The sequence below is a fragment of the Cetorhinus maximus genome, chromosome 2 (assembly GCF_964194155.1).
Source record: "Cetorhinus maximus chromosome 2, sCetMax3.hap1.1, whole genome shotgun sequence".
Taxonomy (NCBI): Eukaryota; Metazoa; Chordata; class Chondrichthyes; order Lamniformes; family Cetorhinidae; genus Cetorhinus; species Cetorhinus maximus.
The window spans coordinates 221,524,199-221,548,575 of NC_135880.1; the positions used below are offsets into that span (position 1 = coordinate 221,524,199).

The 24,377-nt window shown below is 43.7% G+C and overlaps 1 protein-coding gene across 4 annotated transcripts in view; it reads right to left on the reverse strand.

The window, feature by feature from the left end:
- Positions 1 to 24,377, reverse strand: part of zbtb16a (zinc finger and BTB domain containing 16a) — a 249,716-nt gene that overhangs the window by 167,933 nt on the left and 57,406 nt on the right. The window lies entirely within an intron of this gene.

Sequence of the window (24,377 nt, forward strand, 5' to 3'; positions counted from 1 at the left end):
GCTAATATTGCACATCCTAGTCGCTCATCGTTAAAAAAACTTTTAAGTCCAAATTGGGTCAGGCAACACTTGTCATACTCCACATCCTCCTCATGAAAACCAAACTATTTTGGAGTGGAGAAGAACAATTCTTAGGAGGTCAAGTTTCCAATATGAATATTAATCTCAATTTTTCTTCCACTCACCCATCACTTATTTGCTCTCTGGCCTATAACTCCTGGATCAGTACCAACTCGATTCTATTTTTTATATATTGTTATGTGGTGGAGGGATCAATAACCAGGGGGTATAGATTTAAGGTAAAGGGCAGGAGGTTTGGAGGGGATGTGAGGAAGAATTTTTTTCACCCAGAGGTTGGTGGGAGCCTGGAACTCACTGCCTGAAAGGGTGGTAGAGGCAGATACCCTCACAACATTTAATAAGTATTTGGATGCGCACTTGCGATGCCATGACATACAAGGCTATGGGCCTGGTGCTGGAAAATGGGATTAGAATAGTTAGGTACTTGTTTGACCGGCGCAGACTCAATTGGCCAAAGGGCCTTTTTCTGTGCTGTAGACTCTATATGCTTCCCTATCTCTGTAACTCCAGCCTTACAATCCCCATGGCGTCTCCTCCAAATTTGGCCTCTAGCAACCCCGATTTCTCCTGCTGGCCATTGGTGGCTGCGCTTCCAGTGGCTAGGTCCGAAGCTCGGGAATTCCCTCCATAAATCTCTCCGTCTCTGTCCTCCTTTAAGATGCTCATTAAAACCTACTGCTTGGACTAAGCTTTTGGTCAACTATCTGAATATCTCATCATGTCAGCCGCCATTGCATTTTGTTTGACAATCATTCATGCCAAACTTTCGGATATTTTACTTCACTATGGGTGCTATATAAATGCAAGTTGTTGTATGTGCGCATATATATATTCTTTATTTTGTTAATTATAACACAAATAAGTGTTACTACCAGACTTGGTGTACTGGTTACAACACATTATAGAAATAAAAAAAACTGCACTTGAACATATGTTTCAAGGCTGTTTCAACACAGTGAGAGAGAATTCTGATGCTCCATTAAGCTGGGCAGGTTTCAGGGTGACAGCTGCAGCGAGAGAGTCAGACAGGCGATACCCCACACAGTTCACATTGGCTGGCTTCTATCCAGTGGGAACACTGACCCTTTCACCTGGGAGTGTGCTTTGTGCCTGTAAGGTTACGCACAGACAGGCCAGTTATATTTTCGATCTTTCGGTTGTACAGGTGAAACTGCCCGAATTACATTCCAGTTAATTGCAACTGGGTTTTCAAGGAAGGCCTACAAGCCCAAGCAGGTCTTCTCTCAGCCCTCACCATTCCCTTCCACAAAATCAGGCACTGCCCATTGAGGGGACACTAAAAGCAGGAACAAACTGAAGCATCGAGACCACTCCCACACTCAAAAAACGCTGCTCACCATTGGAGATTCAACATCAGTAAGTCTGCTGGGGGGGGACACGAAGTGGGTTAAAATGAAAGGCTTTTAGGTTGTTCATATTGTACGAGTGCTTCAGTCAGACAAACTCCAGAGTACATCATGGAGATGCAGTGTAAACACACCCCTAATTCATCACCACCCATCACTATCAGCCCAGGTGGCAACCCAGAAATTACCAGTCCTTCCACCCAGTATTACACAAATCAACCATTCCTCAATACGCAAATTTTAAGGCGTTGCCTGGTACCATTGAGCTCAATATCTTATCCAACAGATGGCACCTCTGGCGATGCAGCCCTCCTCCCTCAGTCTTGCATTCAAACATCAGCCCAGCACATCTGCAATAACGCGCGTTATGAGTTTCTGGCTTGAAGGGAGAGAGCACTATCAACTAAAGAACAAACATGCGGCGTGACAATTTCACGTAGGCACCGTGACACTCTGCAGATTGAACAGTGGAAAGAATTATGGTGCCCTTCATGATCTCTGGGCATCCCAAAAGCACTTTGCATCCAATGAAGAATGTAACCACTGTTGTAATGTAGCAAACACAACAGCCAATGCACACAGCAAGATCCCACAAATAGCGATACAATAATGGCCAGATAATCTGTTTTAGCGATGTTGCTTGAGGGTTAAGCCAGGACACCAGGGACCAACTCCCCTGCTCTTCTTCAACATAGCGGATCTTTTATGGCCACCCAAGAGGCCAGAGCGGGCCTCAGTTTAACATCTCATCTGAAAGACTGCGCCTCCAACAGTGCAGCACTCCCTCAGTACTACACTGGAGTGCCAGCCTGGATATGGTCTTCAACTAGTCAGCGTTAAACCCACAGCCTTCTGACACAGAGAAGAAAGTGCCAGCCACCAAGCCACAGCTAACTCCAACGTACAGTGCAGTAATGCGTGTTAGCCTATTGGCTCAGCCTTTTAACTGGAGTTGACGGCACAAAAGCTCAAAGTGGTTCTTCAATTTTTATACATTATACACACGACCATGCTACTACTTACACCCAAGGGCAAGTTAAAAGCTGTAATTCAATTTTGGGAGATCAGGAAGCATTCACCAAACTGATCAAGCTTCACTTTTGGAGTTTTCAGGGCATCTTCTGAACAATTCAATTGAATTAGACCTTTATAATATACAGGAGCTGCACTACTGGCAGCAGTCAGTGCAATTAGTTCTCCTATCACTTCTGACCCAAGCAAGGAGTTAACTCTCTGAAGGAAGGAAGGAAGGAGAAAGATAAACCTTTGGCTGAACAATATTTAAATAATCTATTTTATTTTATTTCATCTCATTTGCTGGGATAAACATGTTCCTCTAAAGACATTTCCTTCACTTCCTAAGGAACGGAACCTATTTCTAGTTTCACCAATAGCCCCCACAACCAGGCGGGCCATGAATGGAGCCCTAGAGGCAGCAAGAGAGGCGCACACAGTAACATAGGAACAGGAGGAGGCGGGTTAGTCCCTGAAGCTTGTTCTACCACTAAATGAGATCACGGCTCAACTGCAACCTAACTCCACGTACCCGCCTTCACCCATATCCCTTAATATCCTTAGTTAACAAAAATCCATCAATCAGTCTCAGTTATAAAATTAACAAATGAGCTAGCATTAATTGCTCTTTGCAGAAGAGTTCTAAACTTCTACCACCCTTTGTGTGTGGAAACGTTTCCTAATTTCACTCCTGAAAAGTTCTGGCTCTATTTTTTAGACTCTGCCTCCGCCCAGTCCTAGACTCCCAAACGAGGGGAAATAGTTTCTCTCTCACTACCCTATCTGTTCCCCTTAATATCTTGTAAACTTTGATGAAATCACTCCTTAACCTTCTAAATTTCAGGGAATATAACCTTAGCTTGTGTAATCTCCCCTCAAAGCTGAACCCTTGAAGTTCAGGTCTCGTTCCAGTAAATCTACACTGCACTCCCTCCAAGGCAAATATATCCTTCCCAAGAATAAGAAATAGGAACAGGAGTAGGCCATTCAGCCTCTTGATCCTGTTCCACCTTTCAATATCATGGCTGATCTGACTGTGGCCTTGCTTGTCCCCATAATCCTCAATTTCCTAGGGTGTGGTGCCCAGGGCTGCTCATAGTACCCCAGGTGTGATCTAACTTCTATCCCCTTGTATTATAGTCCAAGATATAAAGGCCAGCATTCCTTCTACCTTTTTTTGTTATTTTCTGGATCTGTTTATAATGAACATGAAGGAATGGTGGGCAGATAAGAATGGCCACCATCCACTTCCTCCTCCCACCCCACAGCCACCACCAACCCCCGGCCCCAAACATTGCAATTTGGTCCTTGTTATTTGTTTTTATGCATTTTGTTATGTAACCACTCATGGATTGTCACATCGTTCACTAATGTCCATGTGTCCACTTCCCTTTTGGTTACAGGTCACTGCAGACTACAGAATGAGGTGACATATAGAGCTATGCCCATTTCTTCAGTTTTGAATGAAATAGCTTATTACTAATCCAGGGGGCTTTAACAAAGAAAAAAATTTTTTTGTCAAAAAATAAATTATACAAAGTCTGTGAGCACAACTTCAAGTCTTCCCACTTAAATCTGGACATGCAACTGATTTATGGGTAATTGGACACATCTAATTACAACAGGAAACATTTTTTTTTTAAAAAATTAGGTTGCGGTTTGCAATCCTGTTATCAGAGACCAAACATGCTATTAGCTGCTCAGTCAACTAAGCCTTATTTTGGCAAGCAACTTTACACATTTGGAGGAAAAATACGTCATCCACAATTGAATAGATAGACTCCAGTACTAACGCCGTAAGTTCCCTCATGCAAATCCGGTTGAGATTTTTTTTTTTAAAAAAAGATTGGAGGGAAGGACTCTTCACAAGTTGGGATCCATTTGAAACAAAATGATTTAGATAAAGCATAGTGAGCTCAGGAACTCCAAAATCACAATCATAGGATGAACGGACCCTGGAAATGCAGACCTAGAAGCCCAGGTAGCCTGATCCTATTGGCATTGAAATTTCCTGTTCACTGGCTCCGGTGCCCTGCATGAATTTTCTAGGTCTGATAAGCAGGAACGGGCAAGTTGTTCTCAGTACTGTAGCCTCATGGTTAGATATGTCCTATGTAGGCACACACACACTAACCTGTCCCCTAGGCTTCAGTCAGCAAAGGCGACAGAGATTGCAACACACTATCATTTAGCATTTTGGACACTGGGGTTAACAAAGGGATAGGTCAGGAAAGTGGAGCTGAGGTAGATGATCAGCCATGATCTTACTGAATGACTGAACAGACTCATGAGGCCATTTGGCCTACCTCTGCTCCCGTTTCTTATATTCTTTTCTCTATTACACAGTGCTCCACTGAAAAGCTGGGGATATATGCAAGTCAATGGTAACAAAGGTTTACATTTATTTTGCAATGCTCAAGTTTCCACAGCACCCATTTACAGGCTTATGGAGACCAAAGCTTGGACTTCCCTACATCAGACAAATTTCAGAAAAATGGTTACTAAAAAAAAACTATTAAAAACCCGAACAGATGAAATGTTTCGTTCTTAGAAAATAACGGTGAAAAACGTGACCTGTTTTTGACCAGAGACCAGTTTTAGTCAAATTGCTTTATATCTTCCTGCTAATTTTCTTCCCCACCTCCTCTTCAGTCCTGAATGTGCCAAACTTTGCTGAGCTGTGGTTCCACACGCATCAGATGCCCTCAGCAAGCACTGGCAAGTTCAGCAACTCCAGGACTGCCACCCTTCCAAGATTGGCCTAGAGTCTCCAAGAATGACACAAACCGGTGAATTGTATAGCACCTCAACATTTAATTGCATTCAGGAGGTGGGCATTAACTGGGGATTCACTTGTGCTCCTACATAAAAGTAGCAGACTGGAACTGCGGATAGGAGGCGCATGCTTGCAATGTGCATCTCTGTAAATAAAAGTATTTAAATAAGCTCCATTTCTATCCTTCAACACCTGGCTTTCTGGATTCGAACCTCCTGGGTACTGCTGCAAGCAACGCGCGATAGAACTCAAAGGGACATAAGAAAATGGAAAGCGGTTTTATTTTCTGATTACTTACTATTCAAAATCGGGTAAGAAAGAGTCCATTTGCTTCCCACTTGGGGTAGGAAGTGCTGGTGCTGTGAAGTTGGATGTTTTGAGCAGCTAACGGCAGGTACAAGGGGCTGGACGTTTGGAGGCAGGAGGTCAAGTGCTGAAACCACCAGGGTTACGTCTCACCAGAGTTGGCAAACATGCTCAGAGCTGAGCCACATCCTACCCTCCCCAATCGTCCACACCTTTACAAGCTCCATCAGTGTGGTAGCGCCCAGGAACCAGAGCTGAAGCTCCCTAACCCAACAACAGCTCGCTGAATCATGGCACCCCAACCAGCAGGATCAACACAGGCCAGGGAGTCAACATCACACCTTTTTAGTCTGAACGATTCAACCGGGCACCAAATAAATTCGATGGTGGAATCAGGAGAGCCTCAATTAAACTATTGAGAAACTTTCAAAATCACACACTATCAAGTCAGCTGGATTTGAGATAAATGCATCATATTTTGTACACACGCTAAACTTAGGTGCAAGTTTCTTTCTCAGTTCCCTATTTTGCTCTGCACTGTAACATCCACCATCAGGTCTCATCAAAACAAAGTACAAAGGATGTTTACTTTAGACTTTGAGTTCCAGGCTGTAAAACTTTTCTCAAGGGAACCAATCCTTTATCAGCACAGTCAAACACCCTCTACAAACCATCTGTTCCCACCAAGACAACAGAACAGAGAGAAAAAACTTAAGGAATATATTAATTTTGAAATTTGCAGCTTCTCTCCCTCCCATCTAAACCACCCACTTGTGAGTCGCTCAAGTGTTTTTCACCAAAGGCTTGCGTCTTGACCATCTGCAGGTTTTTTTTTTGCTCATCAGAAGCAAGTTCAATGAATCCAGGGGAAAAAAAAAATGAATGAATGGAGTGGGTGAATGAATGCATGAAAGAAATGAATGAATGAAATGATTAAGCAATATTCTCTCAGTCCACTACTCCCACACTGATGCTTCTATTTTTTTTAAACTCTCTTACATGTATTGAAAGTTTTCTAAGCAACCCTAATTTGGAGCAAAATGTTTTTTTTTTTAAAAAAATGTCCTTTCAGAATTTGATTAAGTTCCACAAACAGCAATTCTGCCCACTGTCTTCAATCCAGCACCTCAGCTCAGTGCTGTAAAATCGGGCAGACCAGAAGATCAGCCATTGTCTAAACATTACTTCGGCACTGGCCTAGCCAGTAACGGAACCTTCGTTTGTTTACAGCAAACTTATCCAAGACACTTCAGAAGATCATGACCCAGTCCCCCATTTGAGACTACACGCAGGAAAATATCAGAGTCTAATCTGACTGGTTACAGGATAAGGGGGTGCAACCACAGCTGTCGGTGGGGGGAGGGGGATGAAAGAGGGAGGTACAAGATACGTCAAGAGGTTGAATGGAGAGGTGCAAATAATATGTCCCATTCTTCCCCCATCAAGTTGGCTGTGCCCCAATAAAACCTCTAGCCATGATTGGCCCACGGTTCATCACAATTGTAGGTAGGCTTTGTGCATTGCATATCATTCATTTCCGAGTGTTTAGAAACGAGCACATGTGGGAGTGGATAAGAGAATGCGCACACTTCAAATAGAAATCATATTTTATTATGGAGTAAGTTATGATGATCTGGAATGCGCTGCCTGAAAGCAGATTAAGTCGTAACATTCAAAAGAGAATTGGTATATTGAAAAGGAAAACACAGCAAGTTTTTGGGGAAAGGAGTGAGACTGATTGGATAGCTGCTTCAAAGAGTCGGCACAGGCACAATGGGGCGAAAGGATTCCTTCCATGTGCTCTGATGCTATAAAAAGTGTGTCTTCCATGGCTATGAAGGAAAGCACCTCTCCTCGAGGTTGCCACTTCAGTTCGGTCTGTGCTATCGGACAGTTCCACACTGCTGGCCTGTAGAGTTCTTCCTCCATCAGAGAGTCCTGGGCTGAACTGTAAACTCAATGGCAAACTTGGCGGCCAGACAGGTGGTATGCAGTTGTACTAATGGTGGAGAGCAAAGGGCTCACATCCACTAACACAGGAGCTAGACAAGACTGGAACATTAATCAGCAAACCATTTAAGGCTTTTTTTTAAACATTATTTCAAAGTTAACCATGGCTAAGTTGGTTATTGTCCTCGCTTTTTGATTTTAGGGGCTGTGGCCCCACTCAAGGCTTGAACAAAATTGCACTAACTGAGGGGGTTCTGTACTGTTGGTAGTGCCATCTTTCAGATGAGATGTTCAGGTCAAGTCCCATCTGTCCTCTCAGATGCACACAAGATTCTGCGGCATTCTTTCGAAAAAGAGGAGCTATAAAACACTTTGGGATTTTATAAAGTCATTGAAAAGTGGCTCCAGTCATCTCAGCTCCAGGACATCACTGCAAGCGTTCCTCAGGGTAGTGTCCTCGGCCCAACCATCTTCAGCTGCTTCATCAATGACCTTCCTTCCATCATAAGGTCAGAAGTGGGGACGTTCACGCAATGTTCAGCGCCACTCGCAGCTCCTCAGATACTGAAGCAGTCCATGTCCAAATGAAGCAAGACCTGGACAATGTCCAGGCTTGGGCTGGCAAGTGGCAATTAACAGTCACGCCACACAAGTGCCAGACAATGACCATCTCCAACAAGAGAGAATCTAAATGTCACCCCTTGACATTCTAAAGCATTACCATCGCTGAATCCCCCACTATGAACATCCTGGGGGTTACCACTGACCAGAAACCGAACTGAGCTAGCCATATAAATACTGTGGCTGCAAGAGCAGGTCAGAGGCTAGGAATCCTGCAACAAGTAACCCACCTCCTGACTCCCCAAAGTCTGTCCGCCATCTACAAGGCACAAGTCAGGAGTGTGATGGAATACTCCCCACTTGCCTGGATCAGTGCAGCTGCCACAACACTCAAGAAGCTTGACACCATCCAGGACAAAGCAGCCCACTTGACTGGCACCACATCCAGAAACATTCACTCCCTCCACCACCGATGCACAGTAGCAGCAGTGTGTACCATCTACAAGATGCACTACAGGAACCCACCAAGCCTCCTTAGACAGCACCTTCCAAACCCATGACCACTGCCATCTAGAAGGACAAGGGCAGCTGACATATGGGAACACCACCACCTGCAAGTTCCCCTTCAAGTCACTCACCATCCTGACTTGGAAATATATTGTTGTTCCTTCACTGTCACTGGGTCAAAATCCTGGAACTCCCTCCCTAACAGCACTGTGGGTGTACCTACACCACAAGGACTGCAGCAGTTCAAGGCGGCAGCTCACCACCACCTTCTCAAGGGCAGTTCGGGATGGGCAGTAAATGCTGGCCTAGCCAGCGATACCCACATCCTGTAAATGAATAAAAAAATTCATAGCTTCTAATCTGTGGATCATATACCCCCTAATACTCATTGTTTGTTGGCTGACAAACCCAAGTAAAGTTGTGTTACACCAGGTATAGGTTGAAAGCGTAGTGATCATGTTACTGGACTAGTAACCCAGAAAACAAGTTCAAGTTCCACCAGTTCATTAAACCAGATTCAATTTCTCCAAACGGTCAGATTGCCCGAAATACAAACACAACTGCCTCTTTAATGTCTTTGAGGGAAGGAAATTAAGTTGGCCTTACCTAGACTGATGTGTGTGTGAACCTGAGTCCCATGGCATCATGATTGACTCTTAACTGCCCTTTGGAAAGTGGCCTAGGAAGCTACTCAGTTGCATTAAACTGCTAGAACACCATCAGCCAATATCCCAGGCTCATCCTCCTGGCTAAGTCCTAAACCATCAGTAGAGGATACAGTAAGGTGCAAGTGGCAATCGGAGCCTTCAGCATGAATCCCATGAAGTCTTATGGGCAAGGAAACCTCCTGCTGGTCACCACCTACTGCCCTCCTCCAGCTATTGAACACCATTTGGAGAGGGACAAAGGGTGGCAGGGGCACAGAATATAATTTAGAGAGGACGCCTTCAAGGACCATCACCAAGGGTTTCTTGTTAATAGCATCACTGATCAAAGCCTGAAGGGCTCACTGGGCTTGTGGCAGACGGTGAAAGAACCTGCACACGATAACCAACTTGACCATGTCTTCACCAGTCATCGTGGTCACCGTAGGAGCGATCGTCACACAATACCAGTGAAAACCAAGTCCTATCTGCACCGAGGATGCTCTCCATCATATGACATTACCACAGCGCTAGGCAGGATAAACTAGGAACCGCTCAAAACTGGGCAACCATGAGGTTTTGTGGACCTTCAGTAGCAACAAAATTATATTCACCCGACTGATTAAGAGAAAAGGAAAAATTGAGGGAGGTAAGTAGTTTATAGTTTTGAGATATTAGAAAATGGGTCACAACGTACATTTATATAGCACCTTCAATTCAGAAGAAAGCCTTAAGGTACTTTGTAGAAGGGTCCTCAAGAAAAAAAAGCTTGCATGCAGCCAAAAAAGGTGCTATTTAGGCACATGATCAAAAGTTTGGTCAAAGGCATAGATTGTAAGGAGCATCTTAAAGGAGGAGAGGTAGAGGGGCAGAGGGGTTTAGGGAAGGAATTCCAGATTCGAGGTGAAACGAGTAAAAAAAAATCCTTGAACGTTTTGAATTCAAGTGTTGCCACCAAGTATCTAACCTGTCACACACTCAAATTATAATTCAGCCTGCGTTCGAGCAGGTGATGCAGAGGAGATTAACATTCACCGCATTCCTCAGCTCACCATTTCTCAATCACACATTTGCCAGGAACCTGAAAGGCAGAATATGACTGGTGGCTGTATACTCTTTACACACCCACCCCTCCTCCCACCCACCCCAGGCTAAAACCACCCAGGAGAGTAGAGCATTCAGGTGAGTTTTCAACAGTTCACCTGAATGCATGAATAAATAGGAGGAAACTTCCTGGGCGTGTGGGGTTGCTTGACAAAAGGCCTCAAGCAAATGGCAACAGGTAGTGTATTAACTAGTTGAAAGGAATGCACAACTCCTGATACACAAAGTTGTGATTACACACACACACACACACACACACACATGCTTCTGGGCTTATTCAACACATTAGTTCTAATACATTACAGGCAAAAAATAAAAAATTAGCCCAATACACTATTATGTTATGTCAATTTGCATCATCTGGGACACTTAATTCATCACTTCAAATTACTCAAACCATAATTCTCAATGATAAACCTGCGACCACCAGTACCTCAACCTAATGATATACTCAGCGCTTATAAATACAAAATAGTCACCAATAAATCCAATAGGGAATTCAGGAGAAACTTCTTCACGCAGAGTGTTAATGGAATGCGGAACTTGCAACCACAGGGAGTAGTTGTGAATAGCACAGGTGCATTGAAGGGGGAGCCTGATTAAACACAAGGGAGAAAGAAATGCGAGGATTGGGTGAGATACAGAGGGAGGAGAAGAGGGTTGTGCAGAGCATTAACGCTGGCAGACTGGCTGGGCCAAGTGGCCTATTTTTATGCTGTAAATGCTCTCTCAAACAGTGCAAATATGGAAGAACAGAATATATAACTGTATCACTAGTTGTTTCCCCACAGTTTAAATGGACATAACATGAAAACATTCACACACACCAATACACTTTACTGATATGCAAATCTAAAACTGTTTAAGAATATTTTATGTACACATTATGTTGCTTTATAAAAACTCCAGCTTTAGTAGCACTAATAGTTATTGGCTTTAAGATGACTCCAGATCCTTGCAGTGATAGTCTTAAGTGCAGACTTTTTTCCCCCCCACAAAGGGATGCATTGAAAATAGCTCCACAATTAGCAGATTCTAGTCAAGAGATACAGGTTCATCAGAATCATCTGATACAAAGTGTCCCTCTTTTTGCTTGTTATAGGGCAATGAAGTGCTCCAAAACCCTCCTTGAATAAACATAAAAGCTTTTAAAATTATAATTAAGCAATTAAATACACTGGCTGATTCATCAATCAGTCAGTCTCCTGCTCTACCTTCACCCTGAACTGCGAGAAGATCGATATCACCTCCCGGGATCTGCCTCCTACAATCTTTAGGTTTTTAAAACACAAGTTCGGCATCTCCTTATCGTTATGTTCTGATCCACAGAGTATTACATTAAATCAACAGCACAAACTGGCCATTTGACCCAACAGGTCTGTGCTCATGCTTATCCTCCACATTAGCCATCTCCATTTCCACTTCAAATAACCTCATGAACATAACCTTCTAAACTTTTCTCATCACGTACTTGTTATGCTATCCCCTTAAATATATCTATACCATTCACACCTCAACCACTCCATTTGGTGACGACTTCCATATTCTAACCATGCCCTGGGGAAAGAGGTTTCTCCTGAATTCTTTATAAATAAAATCTGAATACACCTTAATGTGATTGCGCAGCATTTAGCTGCTTACTTGGTTTTCTACGTTGGATGTTGGTTTGGATCAATGTCATTTAAGACATTCCATCAACAATCAGAACAACAGCACGACTGGTTAGACCCAGATATGTAAAGGGCAAGGGTCTACAAGATGGAGTAAGTAAGGAAAGGTTGAACTGCTCTATAAATTAAGGTTTTAAACCCAAACTTATTATTTTCATTCATTCTTGGATTTCAACAGACCCCAAAAGTTCAAAATAAGAAACTTGAGTAGCCACATCATTTCCCTTATCCATCTCAACCACTTTGGGCTTTTATTCTTTGACGTTTAGGAGAATGAGAGGTCATTTTATTGAAACATATAAAATTCTTAGAGGGCTTGGCAGGTATCATGCCCAGTGCTGACATGTTCTATTTTGAACTTCAAACTAATTTTACATTCACAGGCCTGCCACGTGAGACACCAGCAATCATAAATCAGGCACTGAGATAACTGTAACCTATAAAAGTGCATGACTTTTACCTGTATCTAAACTTTGTGTGTGTGTGTATGTGTGTGTGTGTGTGTGTGTGTGTGTGGGTGCGTGAGTGAGACTGAGTGCGAGTGATGTGTTTAATTAGGGGTAAGTGCGAGCAAATAAATAACCACCTTTTTTAAACTCTCAAAAGCTTGCTGGATTATTTAATTGGAATACATGCTCTAAGGTAAGAGAACACACACTGTTTTCCTTGCAAAACACACTGATCATGGCAGCAAGAGAACACATCCATTCTGTTTGTGACACGGGATAGATGCTGAGAGGCTGATTTTCCCGGCTGCAGAGTCCAGAATTAGGAGTCACAGTCTCAGGATAAGGGCTCGGCCATTTTGGACTGAGAGGAGAAGAAATCGCTTTTCTCAGAAAAGGTTCTGAATCTTTGTACTCTCTACCCCAGGTGGTCAGCTGTTGAATATATTTCAAGACAGAAGTCAAAAGGTTCTTGGGCACTAAGGGAGTCAAGGGATATGGGGACAAGGCAGTGTTCAGGTACAAGACCAGCCATGGTCTCACTGAATGTCGGAACAGGCTGGAGGGGCTGCATTGCCTACTCCCGCTCTTATTTATGTTCACCTGTATACATGGGGATGAACAAATATGGATGTGGAATCAATAGGGAGAGATTAGAAGTAATGAGGGGGATCTTTCATCTTTTTCATGACAGGTCCTACAATAGTGACTTCAAAAGTATTATACTGTCTGTAAAGTGCTTTTCGGCATGCTGAAGCCACGGAAGGTGCTTTGTAAATGCAAGGTTTTCTTTCAATGCATGCAGGCTGGTAATTCTTTTCTGCACTGCTACAGAATCCAGCATGCTTCGCATGTCTAAAGAGGTAAAACATGAATATTCTTCCACGGAAATCAAGACCTGCTGTTTGGGGAAATTAATATTCAATGAATCTGTAGCATTCTGTTTATATATATATATACACACACACACACACACACAGGTTAGGGGTCATTGTTTTATTTTTAAACTACTCCCCTGCTGTGTGTTGCTGTGCTCACCACTGCCACGATCATATAAAATCAGCAGGGAAGGGATTTAAAAATGAAATTAAAGCTCCCCACGTAAACCAGGATGACGCAAGAACATAATAGCAACTCAGACACGTGCCTTGGGGGAATAGTCCTGTATCATAGACTATCATCTGAACTAAAATAAGACACTCCTGAAATATCCTTTTTTAAAAAGCCCTCAATTTCCCAATTCAGAACTGCTGAAGGGTCATGAGGACTCGAAACGTCAACTCTTTTCTTCTCCGCCGATGCTGCCAGACCTGCTGAGTTTTTCCAGGTAATTCTGTTTTTGTTTTAGATTTCCAGCATCTGCAGTGGTTTTTTGTTTTTATCTCCATGTTTTCAGCTGCCTGGGCCCCAAGCTCTGGAATCCCCTCTCTTAAACCTCTCCATCTCCCTTTCCTCCTTTAAGACATTTGTTAAGCCCTTCCTCTTTGGCTAAGCTTTTGGCCATTTGTCTTAATGTTTCCTTCCGTGGCTCGGTGTCGAATTTTGCCCAATAGCACTCATATGAAGTGCTTTGGGATGTTTTGCTACATTCACAGCCCTATATAAATTCAAATCGTTGAAGCTTCCTTTTCAAAATCTAGACGTAAATATTCATGCCTTTACAGTAATATTCTGATGTCCGACACACCAATGGATCAGATTTGGCTGCGATGTCTGGCAGGTCAGTTGTACCTGCGCCAAGGACTATTCAAGCTCGGACATGAGCACCTAACCTCGGTGTACTGAACATTAAGCGTCAGCTGTCGGAGGTGTTTTCTGTTGGTCAAGATGTGAAACCAAGGCATTGAAACCATGTCGCCTGTTCAGATAGATGGAAAATACCCATAGCCACTTTTTCCAAAGATTAGCAGGCAGTTCACCTGGTGTCCTATCCAACGCTTATTGACAGGTTTTTTTCGTACACCAAGGGAATTAAGGAATGTGGGGAAATCAGGCAGAAAGTGGAGGAGGGAAGAAGGGTTATACAGACGCAAAGCGTTAACTGTTTTTCTCTCCACAGATGCTGTCAGACCTGCTGAGTTTTCCCTGCATTTTCTGCTTTTGACCAAGAAAACACACTGTTCTTGACATTCAATTCATTGTTATATGTGGGACCTCACAATGCACAGATTGACTTCATTTTGCCCTTGAAACAAAACTGACTATAATCATGAACCTCTTAAAAAAAAACATTGGTTCAGCCTCATCTAGAGTATTGTGTACAAATTCTTGGAAGTGTGTGTGGATAGATTGGAGAAACTGGGATTGTTTTCCTTAGAGAAAGCTGAGAGGAGATTTGATAGAGGTGGTCAAAATCATGAGGGGTCTGGACAGAGTAGATTGGGAGAAACGGTTCACATTGGGAGAAGGGTTGTGAACCAGAGGGCAGAGATTTAAGCTGAATGGCAAAAGAACCAAAAGGTGACATCAGAAAAACTTTTATGCAGCAAGCACTTAGGATCTGGAATGTACTGCCTGAGATTGCAGTGGAGGAAAATTCAATAGTGGCTTTCAGAAGGGAACTGGATAATTATCTGAAGAGAAAAAATTTGCAGGGTTACAGGGAAAGGGTTGGGGAATGGGACTATATGTGTTGCTCTTAAACAATACAATGGGCTGAATGGCTTCCCCTTGTGCTGTAACCATTCTATGATTTAACTCATTAGCGGTGATCCTTATCTTGATGTCAAAGGTGATATATAAATAAATGCACACACTGGCTTTCTTTACCTAATCTAGGCTCACATGGAACTGGCCACTTTTCTCAAATGCATTCTTGAATACACATTTAATGTACAGGGTGCTGATAACAAGTGTGGGCCAAGGGTGCTGATCCCTAATCACCTCTTGATAAAATGGTGGCGAGCCATAATCTTGAAGCGCTGGAGTCTGTGTGAGGGTATTGCCACAGTGCTGATAGGGAGGCAGTTCCAAGATTTTTCCCCAGTGACAACGGAGAAATGGATTTCCAAGTCAGGGACTTGCAGGGTCCTTTGACTTGGTGTTCCCATGCATCTGCAGCCCTTGTCCTTCGAGCTTCAGGCAATGGGGGATGCTGTCAAGCTAGGTGGCAGCATCCCAGGGACTGTAACCAATGCGAATCACTAACTTTAGTGAGGAGGATAGAAATTGGTTATCAATGTGTCCACATATGATGGCTCTCTTTCCCACTGTTGTGAATGTTGTCCAACGAATTATTCATCAACTTTACCAGTTTAACATTTAATTGCCAAGGCTTTTATAGTTTTCAGCGAGAATAAATTAATTAAGGGGGGTCATGGAAGGTGATCCCCAAAATGCACCCCCCACCCCAAAAAATCGAATCTCAACATGGCTCATTAACACTTGCTAGAAATGCATTCAAATGCAGGGACCTATCCTCTGCTGGCAAGAGGAACATGTTCAGGCATTGCACATTTTGAATTAAACACAAGCATGGGGGACAATAATACAGGGTGTATTTTGCATGACAAAGACTTGACCAGAGTCAACTTGTCAACTAATCAGCACCCTTTTCTCATGCAGTATAAATCGTTGCCCCCTTTGAAATTTGGTCTTCTTGTATTTGTCCTGATGAGTGCAAGACAAAAAGTTCAACATGTCTCTTTTTCAGCAATATTCAAAAATTCAATGATTCAGTCACTATAAAATGGTGGGTCCTGATGATCTCTCAGCCTATTCAGCAAAAGAAAGGTCAAAATCCTTTTTTCAAACACAAATTATTTCTCCACTTTATTCATTAAACTTTCCACTCTGCAAGTAAATATTTCAAATCTGCTCAAATAAGGGATTCCAACTATCTCTCTTCAAAATGTATCATCTGACTGATTTACTTGGACCTCCTCCTGCCACTAAATTGAATCATCACCATCTTCCCCTGCCATGACAGTTAATCCGACGTAGCTAAACTGTCCCTTTAATCCAAAGGCAGCAATGCTCGATGGTTGTGTTTCCCAGTTTGCTACTGAGCCATACAGATCAGAAGTCCAGATCTGAGTCCTAATCCATGCCGAGTCAAATAATCTCAGCAGTCTACGAGCTCTTCAGCTGAGGAAGAAACAGTGAGATAAACATCCAGAATTTATTTTCTGTCTAGTGACTCCTGCTGTTTTTTTACTGTGAGACCCAATATCTACACCCTCATCATCAGCACACAGTCACTACTGTACTACGATCTGTGTGACAGGGGAGATGGTGGCGTAGTGGTATTGTCACTAGACTAGTAATCCAGAGGCCCAGGTTATTACTCTGGGTTCAAATCCCACACAGTAGTTGATGGAATTTAAATTCAATTAATAAATCTGGAAAATAAAGCTAGTCTCAACAATAGTGACCATGAAACTATCATTGATTGTTGTGAAAACCCACCTGGTTCACTAATGTCCTATAAAGGCCTGAACCAGCTTATATTTCACCTCATTTCTATATTTCTTAGTTCTGATGAAGAGTCACACAGACGCGAAACGTTAACTGTGTTCCTCTCCGCAGATGCTGTCAGACCGGAGTTTTTCCAGCTATTTTTGTTTTTGTTTCAGATTTCCAGTATCCACAGTATTTTTTCCTTTTATCTACCATTCTTACCCGGTCTGGCCTACATGTGACTCCAGATCCACAGCAATGTGGTTGACTCCTAACTGCCCTCAGAAATGGCCTAGCAAGCCACTCAAGGGCAATTAGGGATGGGCAACAAATGCTAGCTTGCCAGTGATGCCCACATCCCGTGAAATAAAATAAAATGCAGCGCGATTGCTTCAACAGCACTTCCCTGCCCTGCAGCTTTTGCTGCACTTGCCAGCCTAATTGGCAAAGTTGAGACACCCAAGTTTCCCTCCAAGTCTCCTTAGGCCTGTTGGTTCCCTACTGCATCAGGGTGGCAGAAATCAAAAACATGGAAAATTTGCAGAGCAAAGGGGAGAGAGCAGGAGGACTAGAAAGGAGCCAGCATGGTACAATGGGCCACATGGCCATTTCCTTTTGCTGTTTGATTCTGGGTGGATGGTGGAAGGAAGAAATACATTGTTTACGGATAACAAAATTCCTTATTTTTGCAAAATGATAGAAAAAAAAAATTGGGTAATAAAACAAAGTTTTCCACAGCAGACAAACCAGCATCTGGAAGAGAGGAAGCAGATTAACAATTCAGATGCAACCCTTCCAATAGTACCATTTCTGAGGCGGAATCACAACCCAAGGAAGAGCAGAAGGAACTCCTTCGAGGTGCTGATTGGCTTGCATTCCCCTTCTTGTTTTTATTTCCACTCTGCTTAATAAGAAAGGATACTATTTATGGTCCGGTCAAAAAGCACTGCACATCCTCCTCATAAAGCAACTCTAGAGAGAGAACACCAGTTTATTCCCCTTTTCCCTTGAGGAGGTGAACGATATTTTACTCCTGTAAACTGACCCCAGCAGCGCGACAGGGCTCACCCTTATCGTGACGTATGAACATGGAGCTACGCGACACTCCACCAACAAATAACCAGCCAAAGGACAGTTTCACGAGCAGATTATAGAATAAATGGTCCTTTCAGCAAATCTGCTTTGTCCAGCCAACATGCAGCAGATGTTGCAAACAAAAAGAAGTGACCAAATGACAGCATATTCATTACTTGGCTTCATCACCCAGCAACCAAACATTCAGTTACTAGGCAAGCTTTATACACAATTTATGATGGAAAAAACTTTTTTTTTTAAAAAAAAGGATTACAAGAAATTGTTTTTATAGCCAATAAAACACGGCACTATCCTTTGTGCAAGGTCATGCTAAAGGGGTACTTTTATTAAGCAAAATAATTGTACGGTATTTGTGCCTTTTACGCTTTGATAAGAACGTACACAGCCACCAATTCTGAAATCGTGCTGTAATGTGTTAAAGGGCGACATAAGCAATTAGAACAGGAATAGGCCATATGGCCCCTCAAGCCTCCTCCGCCATTCAGTAAGATCATAGCTGATCTTCCCTACCTCAACTTCACCTTCACATATCCTAATGTCCAAAAATAATGTCTAGTTGATGGCAATGTTGTAGTAAATAGGAGGCATCTATGGCAACCACAAGGGTGACAACCTAGTCTTCTGTACACAACTATCCAAGGATGAGCCTGATGACAATATAGGTGAAAACGATCAAATTAAATCTTCAAGGTCTCTCGCTCACCAGCAGTCTCGTGGAATGAACACTCAGTTTATTTAATTCACCAAAAGATTTTAAACTTGTTACAAAGTTGATAATTTAATGATTATGAATCTATTTTTGGTTTTAATGCCCCTTAGGAGGCCAGTCAGCCTATTTGGTGTTAAGAGAGATTGGCCAAATATGTTCAATGAGATCCCTAGTGTCAAGTATTTTTTCATAGCCTCAGATCATGCCTCAACTCTCTGCATCATTTCTTTACGACTTCCTTCTACATAATCACAAGAACATTTTCCATTAGCTTATAGAAAGCTCAATCTTAAGATCTGAACAGATACATACAGATTTGTGGAATTCTCCAAAATCAGGCATGTCTGGTTGCTACAAAGTGCGAGTGTAGGTCAGGGCGACTTACCTGCCAAAACTCCTTCTATGGGGGAATGCACCAAGACCCTGCTCACTGAATAAGGGAATCACAATCTAGAAGTTGTTAAAAAGCACACAGGAACTAACATGCCATGATGAACTGTTGTCAAATAGGGTCTTAGCCATTATTGTAGCTAGTAACAGCATAAGTGCTGTTAAGTATGTGTAAAATGGATACGATACTGGATGAAAATCTCCTAAACTGCCAGAATGTGGCCCAACTCGAATTGCAGATAAAAGCAGTTACAAAGCAGCCTGCTTGATTGGCACCACATCCACAAACATTCACTCCCTCCAGCTCTGACACACACCATCTACAAGTTGCACTGCAGGAACTCACCAAGGTTCCTTAAACAGTACCTCACAAATCCACGATAGCTACCGTCTAGAAGGACAATGGCAGCAGACACATGGGAACACCACCACCTGCAAGTTCCCCTCACCACCCTGTCTTGGAAATATATCGCCATTCCTTCACTGTCACTGGGTCAAAATCCTGGAACTCCCTCCCTAACAACAGTGGGTGTACCTATACCACTTGAACTGCAGTGGTTCAAGAAGGCAGCTCACCACCACCTTCTCAAGGGTAATTAGGGATGGGCAATAAATGCCGGCCCAGCCAGCAATGCCCAGATCCCATGAATGAATAAAAAAAAACACGACTGGAGTGTGCGATGAATTAGGGAGAATTCTGAACAATATTGATTTAGTACATAGACATACAATAGACAGAATGAAGGCTGCCCATTACTCACTTAGCATGAAGTACAGAAATACAAACATCCAGGAGGAGATATCATCAGTTCATCTGCCTAGGAAAGGGATGAAAACACTTTGAGCTGACCTGTCAGTTAAATGGAAAGTCACTTCCTTTCAGATTAATAGACTGCAAATTGTGGTGATATCGTTCCTTAAGAAGCTTCATATTGAGAAGGTGCATCCTCTGAAACACAGCTGCTTGTATCCCAACTCACGCCAAGTCCCATTCACCCACACCGCCCCCCCATGTTTGCTGACCTCACGACCCACCATCTCTCGATTTAAAAATTCTGATTTGTGTTCAAATCCCTCCCCGATATCGGAGGACCCCTCAAACCCAAGTGTACTTTCTCCGCAGCCTAAAATGGAGCTAATGGCAGAATCAGTGGTGAATATTCTCCATGGTCTTTGCCCTCACCATCTCTGTAACCTCCTCCAGCACTACAACTTTGAGATTTCTGCACTCCTCCAATTCGGACTTCTAACACAGCCACGGTATTCCTCTGAATAACTAAATTCAACAAGAACCCCATCCCAGCTGCAATTAGTTTATTAGCGTTCCAGGACCATTGCTCAAAAAAAAAATGGAATTGTCCAAATAATTATTTAAAAAATACCACTTCACCATATTAAAAAGCCAAACATCCTAATATTGTGCTCAAATGGTATTTAATAATATGATATTCATTCAGAACAAATTGGTGGCTTTTGGTTTTCCTTTAAAAGGAAGAGTCAGATGTGGGGATGACGTTGGGACCAGTCAGGGATGAAATTAAACTCCCAGGTTTTTCCCAGCTGAATAGTAAAGTAATCCTCCATGTAACAAGCAAAGTAACATGTTCAACTTTAAATTCCTGCTTCTCACCCAACTCACTCTCTCCATCAGGAATACATTCTGGTTTGGAACCAGTTTATGCTTTTGAATGTGGTAGTGTTATTTTTTATTTTATTTTTTTTAAAATGGTTATTTGAGAAATTCTAAATTAGAAACTATTGATCATCAAGAGGCATCCTTGGTCAAGTGTATCGATCAGTCAAGTTGCACGTGCACTGGCCAATCACATTCTAAATAGTTAATGCTAGAAGAAAACATTATGTAACTTTTCTCAAATTAAGCCCATCAAAATTAAAATACCGCTGTGCAGAATTAAGACACGGTAGATGCAAATTAAACTGTGTTCTCAATTCCCTCATGTTTCTGTTATTATTTCTGATGAGAAAAGGGTGACAATTTTCCCCAGGACCTAATGTTCTGCTGTTCACTCTAACAGTGTACATGCTAGGCTGCTTGTTATTTTAGGTCCATTGAGGGGGATTTGGTGGGGAGTGGGGGGGGGGAGTGATTTTGTACAAATACTTGATAGAATTGTGACAGGGAAGTGGAGTGGGAGAGACACAGGAACACAAAGAGGGAAGGGGAAATTAAACTGAGGCAGGAAGGGCAAAGTAACAGAAAAAGAATACATACAAACAAGCAACGTGGACATTGCTTTATTTATTTCATACCAGAAGAGATGGTGCAAGGCAGAGAAAAGTTGAGCAAAGACACACAAATGGAGGCAGAAAGAGAAAAGAGAATTGGGGAGCACAATGTAGAAACAGGCGCTGATTTACATGATTAATAAGGTCATAAATGGGAAGGTGGTGGCGTAGTGGTATTGTCACTGGACTAGTAATCCAGAGACCCAGGGTAATGCTCTGGGGACCTGGGTTCGAATCTCAGGTCTGATGACGGAATTTGAATTCAATAAAAATCTGGAATTAAAAGTCTGATGATGACCATGAAACCATTGCCAATTGTTGCAAAAACCCATCTGGTTCACTAACGTCCTTTAGGGAAGGAAATCTGCTGTCCTTACCTGGTCTGTACTACATGTGACTCCAGACCCACAGTATGTGGTTGACTCTTAAAATGCCCTCTGAACAAGGACAATAAATGGGTAATAAATGCTGGCCAATAAATGCGATGCCCACAGCCCATGAATGAATACTCTGAGCCTTCACCCCCGATATATATGACATTTCAGGTGAGCATACCACAGGAATTAAAAGAGCTTTCACACAGCTAACAGTGTAGCTTTTAATAGTTTATAATCAGTGACATTAAATACCTCCAGAATCCGTCTTTTCCCTGGCATCAGGAACTATTGTCTTCAACAGCTCCCCATCATAAATCATCCATCTCTTAATCTTTCCAATGGTGAGCACAGTGCAACCCAGCATTCCCGACCTTCCCGTTAAACCAAACGTTGCTCCCCACCTGCTTCCCCCTTCCCTAGATCTCCCGCTTGAAGCATGTTGCTGCTGTCAAATGGCTGTAGTAAGAGGCTACAAGCAACAAACTAAAAGTCACATACATCGCAGGTAAATATAAATTACAGTGCAGCAAACTACTGAGAGAATAGAGGGTGTTCAAGAGTTTCAGCTGCAGACAACCTTACCACTCAAAACAGTTAAAACCTGTGTGTGTGTCTGGCTCTCCCAGCAGAGCACAGTGCACACTTTATTTTAATATTTATCAAAACAGTTAACTCTTTAAACAGTTGGCTGAGGTCAAAGTGTATTGAAAGAGTTTGCGTATTTGGAACTATAGAATAGTACAGCACAGGTGGCTATTTGGCCCATTGAGTCTGCCCAAACTCTTTCAAAAGGTCAATCCAGTTAGTCCCACTCCACCATTCTTTCCCCATATCCCTGTGTATTTTTTTTCTTCAAGTAGTTATCCAATTCCCCTTTAAAGACCATTTTTGAATCTAAATCCATCAGGCAGCACATTCCAAATCCTGACCACACGCTGCACAAGGACATTTTTTCTCATATTGACTCCAATACATTTGTCAACCGCTTAAATCTGTGCCCTCCGGTGATCAAGCCTTCAGCCAGTGGAACCGTTTACTCTAGTTAAACTCTTGACTTTCAACGCCTCTATCAAATTTCCTCTTCATATTGTCTGCTCTAAGGAGAACTCCACCAGCTTCTCCAGTGGATCCAGTCATCTCTTATCCCTGGAACCATTCTAGTAAATCCCTCTCACTCCTCTACAAAACTTTCACGCCCTTTCTGAAGAGTGGTGCTCAGAATTGGACACAATTCCAGCTGAGGCCAGATTACCTGTGAATTCTTACTTCTACAAGTAGGTTTTTGAATACATATATAAAAACATAATACAGGTACAGTTACCAGTTGTTTTATGGAATGACAAATAGAGTCAGGCTTATGTGGCCGTCAAGTGAGTGGGTTTGCAAGATTGGGGTAATGGCACGAGAACACTAATGAAATTCACCCCAATTTACATATTCACATTATTTGCTTTTCACATTGTACATCTTTAAACAATAAAAAACATGATGATCAGAGAAGTAGATTTCACTGGAGCACAAGAGAGGGAGGGGAAGAGAGGGAGGGGAAGAGAGGGAGGGGAAGAGAGGGAGGGGAAGAGAGGGAGGGGAAGAGAGGGAGGGGAAGAGAGGGAGGGGAAGAGAGGGAGGGGAAGAGAGGGAGGGGAAGAGAGGGAGGGGAAGAGAGGGAGGGGAAGAGAGGGAGGGGAAGAGAGGGAGGGGAAGAGAGGGAGGGGAAGAGAGGGAGGGGAAGAGAGGGAGGGGAAGAGAGGGAGGGGAAGAGAGGGAGGGGAAGAGAGGGAGGGGAAGAGAGGGAGGGGAAGAGAGGGAGGGGAAGAGAGGGAGGGGAAGAGAGGGAGGGGAAGAGAGGGAGGGGAAGAGAGGGAGGGGAAGAGAGGGAGGGGAAGAGAGGGAGGGGAAGAGAGGGAGGGGAAGAGAGGGAGGGGAAGAGAGGGAGGGGAAGAGAGGGAGGGGAAGAGAGGGAGGGGAAGAGAGGGAGGGGAAGAGAGGGAGGGGAAGAGAGGGAGGGGAAGAGAGGGAGGGGAAGAGAGGGAGGGGAAGAGAGGGAGGGGAAGAGAGGGAGGGGAAGAGAGGGAGGGGAAGAGAGGGAGGGGAAGAGAGGGAGGGGAAGAGAGGGAGGGGAAGAGAGGGAGGGGAAGAGAGGGAGGGGAAGAGAGGGAGGGGAAGAGAGGGAGGGGAAGAGAGGGAGGGGAAGAGAGGGAGGGGAAGAGAGGGAGGGGAAGAGAGGGAGGGGAAGAGAGGGAGGGGAAGAGAGGGAGGGGAAGAGAGGGAGGGGAAGAGAGGGAGGGGAAGAGAGGGAGGGGAAGAGAGGGAGGGGAAGAGAGGGAGGGGAAGAGAGGGAGGGGAAGAGAGGGAGGGGAAGAGAGGGAGGGGAAGAGAGGGAGGGGAAGAGAGGGAGGGGAAGAGAGGGAGGGAAGAGAGGGAGGGGAAGAGAGGGAGGGGAAGAGAGGGAGGGGAAGAGAGGGAGGGGAAGAGAGGGAGGGGAAGAGAGGGAGGGGAAGAGAGGGAGGGGAAGAGAGGGAGGGGAAGAGAGGGAGGGGAAGAGAGGGAGGGGAAGAGAGGGAGGGGAAGAGAGGGAGGGGAAGAGAGGGAGGGGAAGAGAGGGAGGGGAAGAGAGGGAGGGGAGAGGGGAGGGGGAAGAGAGGGAGGGGAAGAGAGGGAGGGGAAGAGAGGGAGGGGAAGAGAGGGAGGGGAAGAGAGGGAGGGAGAAGAGGGAGGGGAAGAGGGAGGGAGGG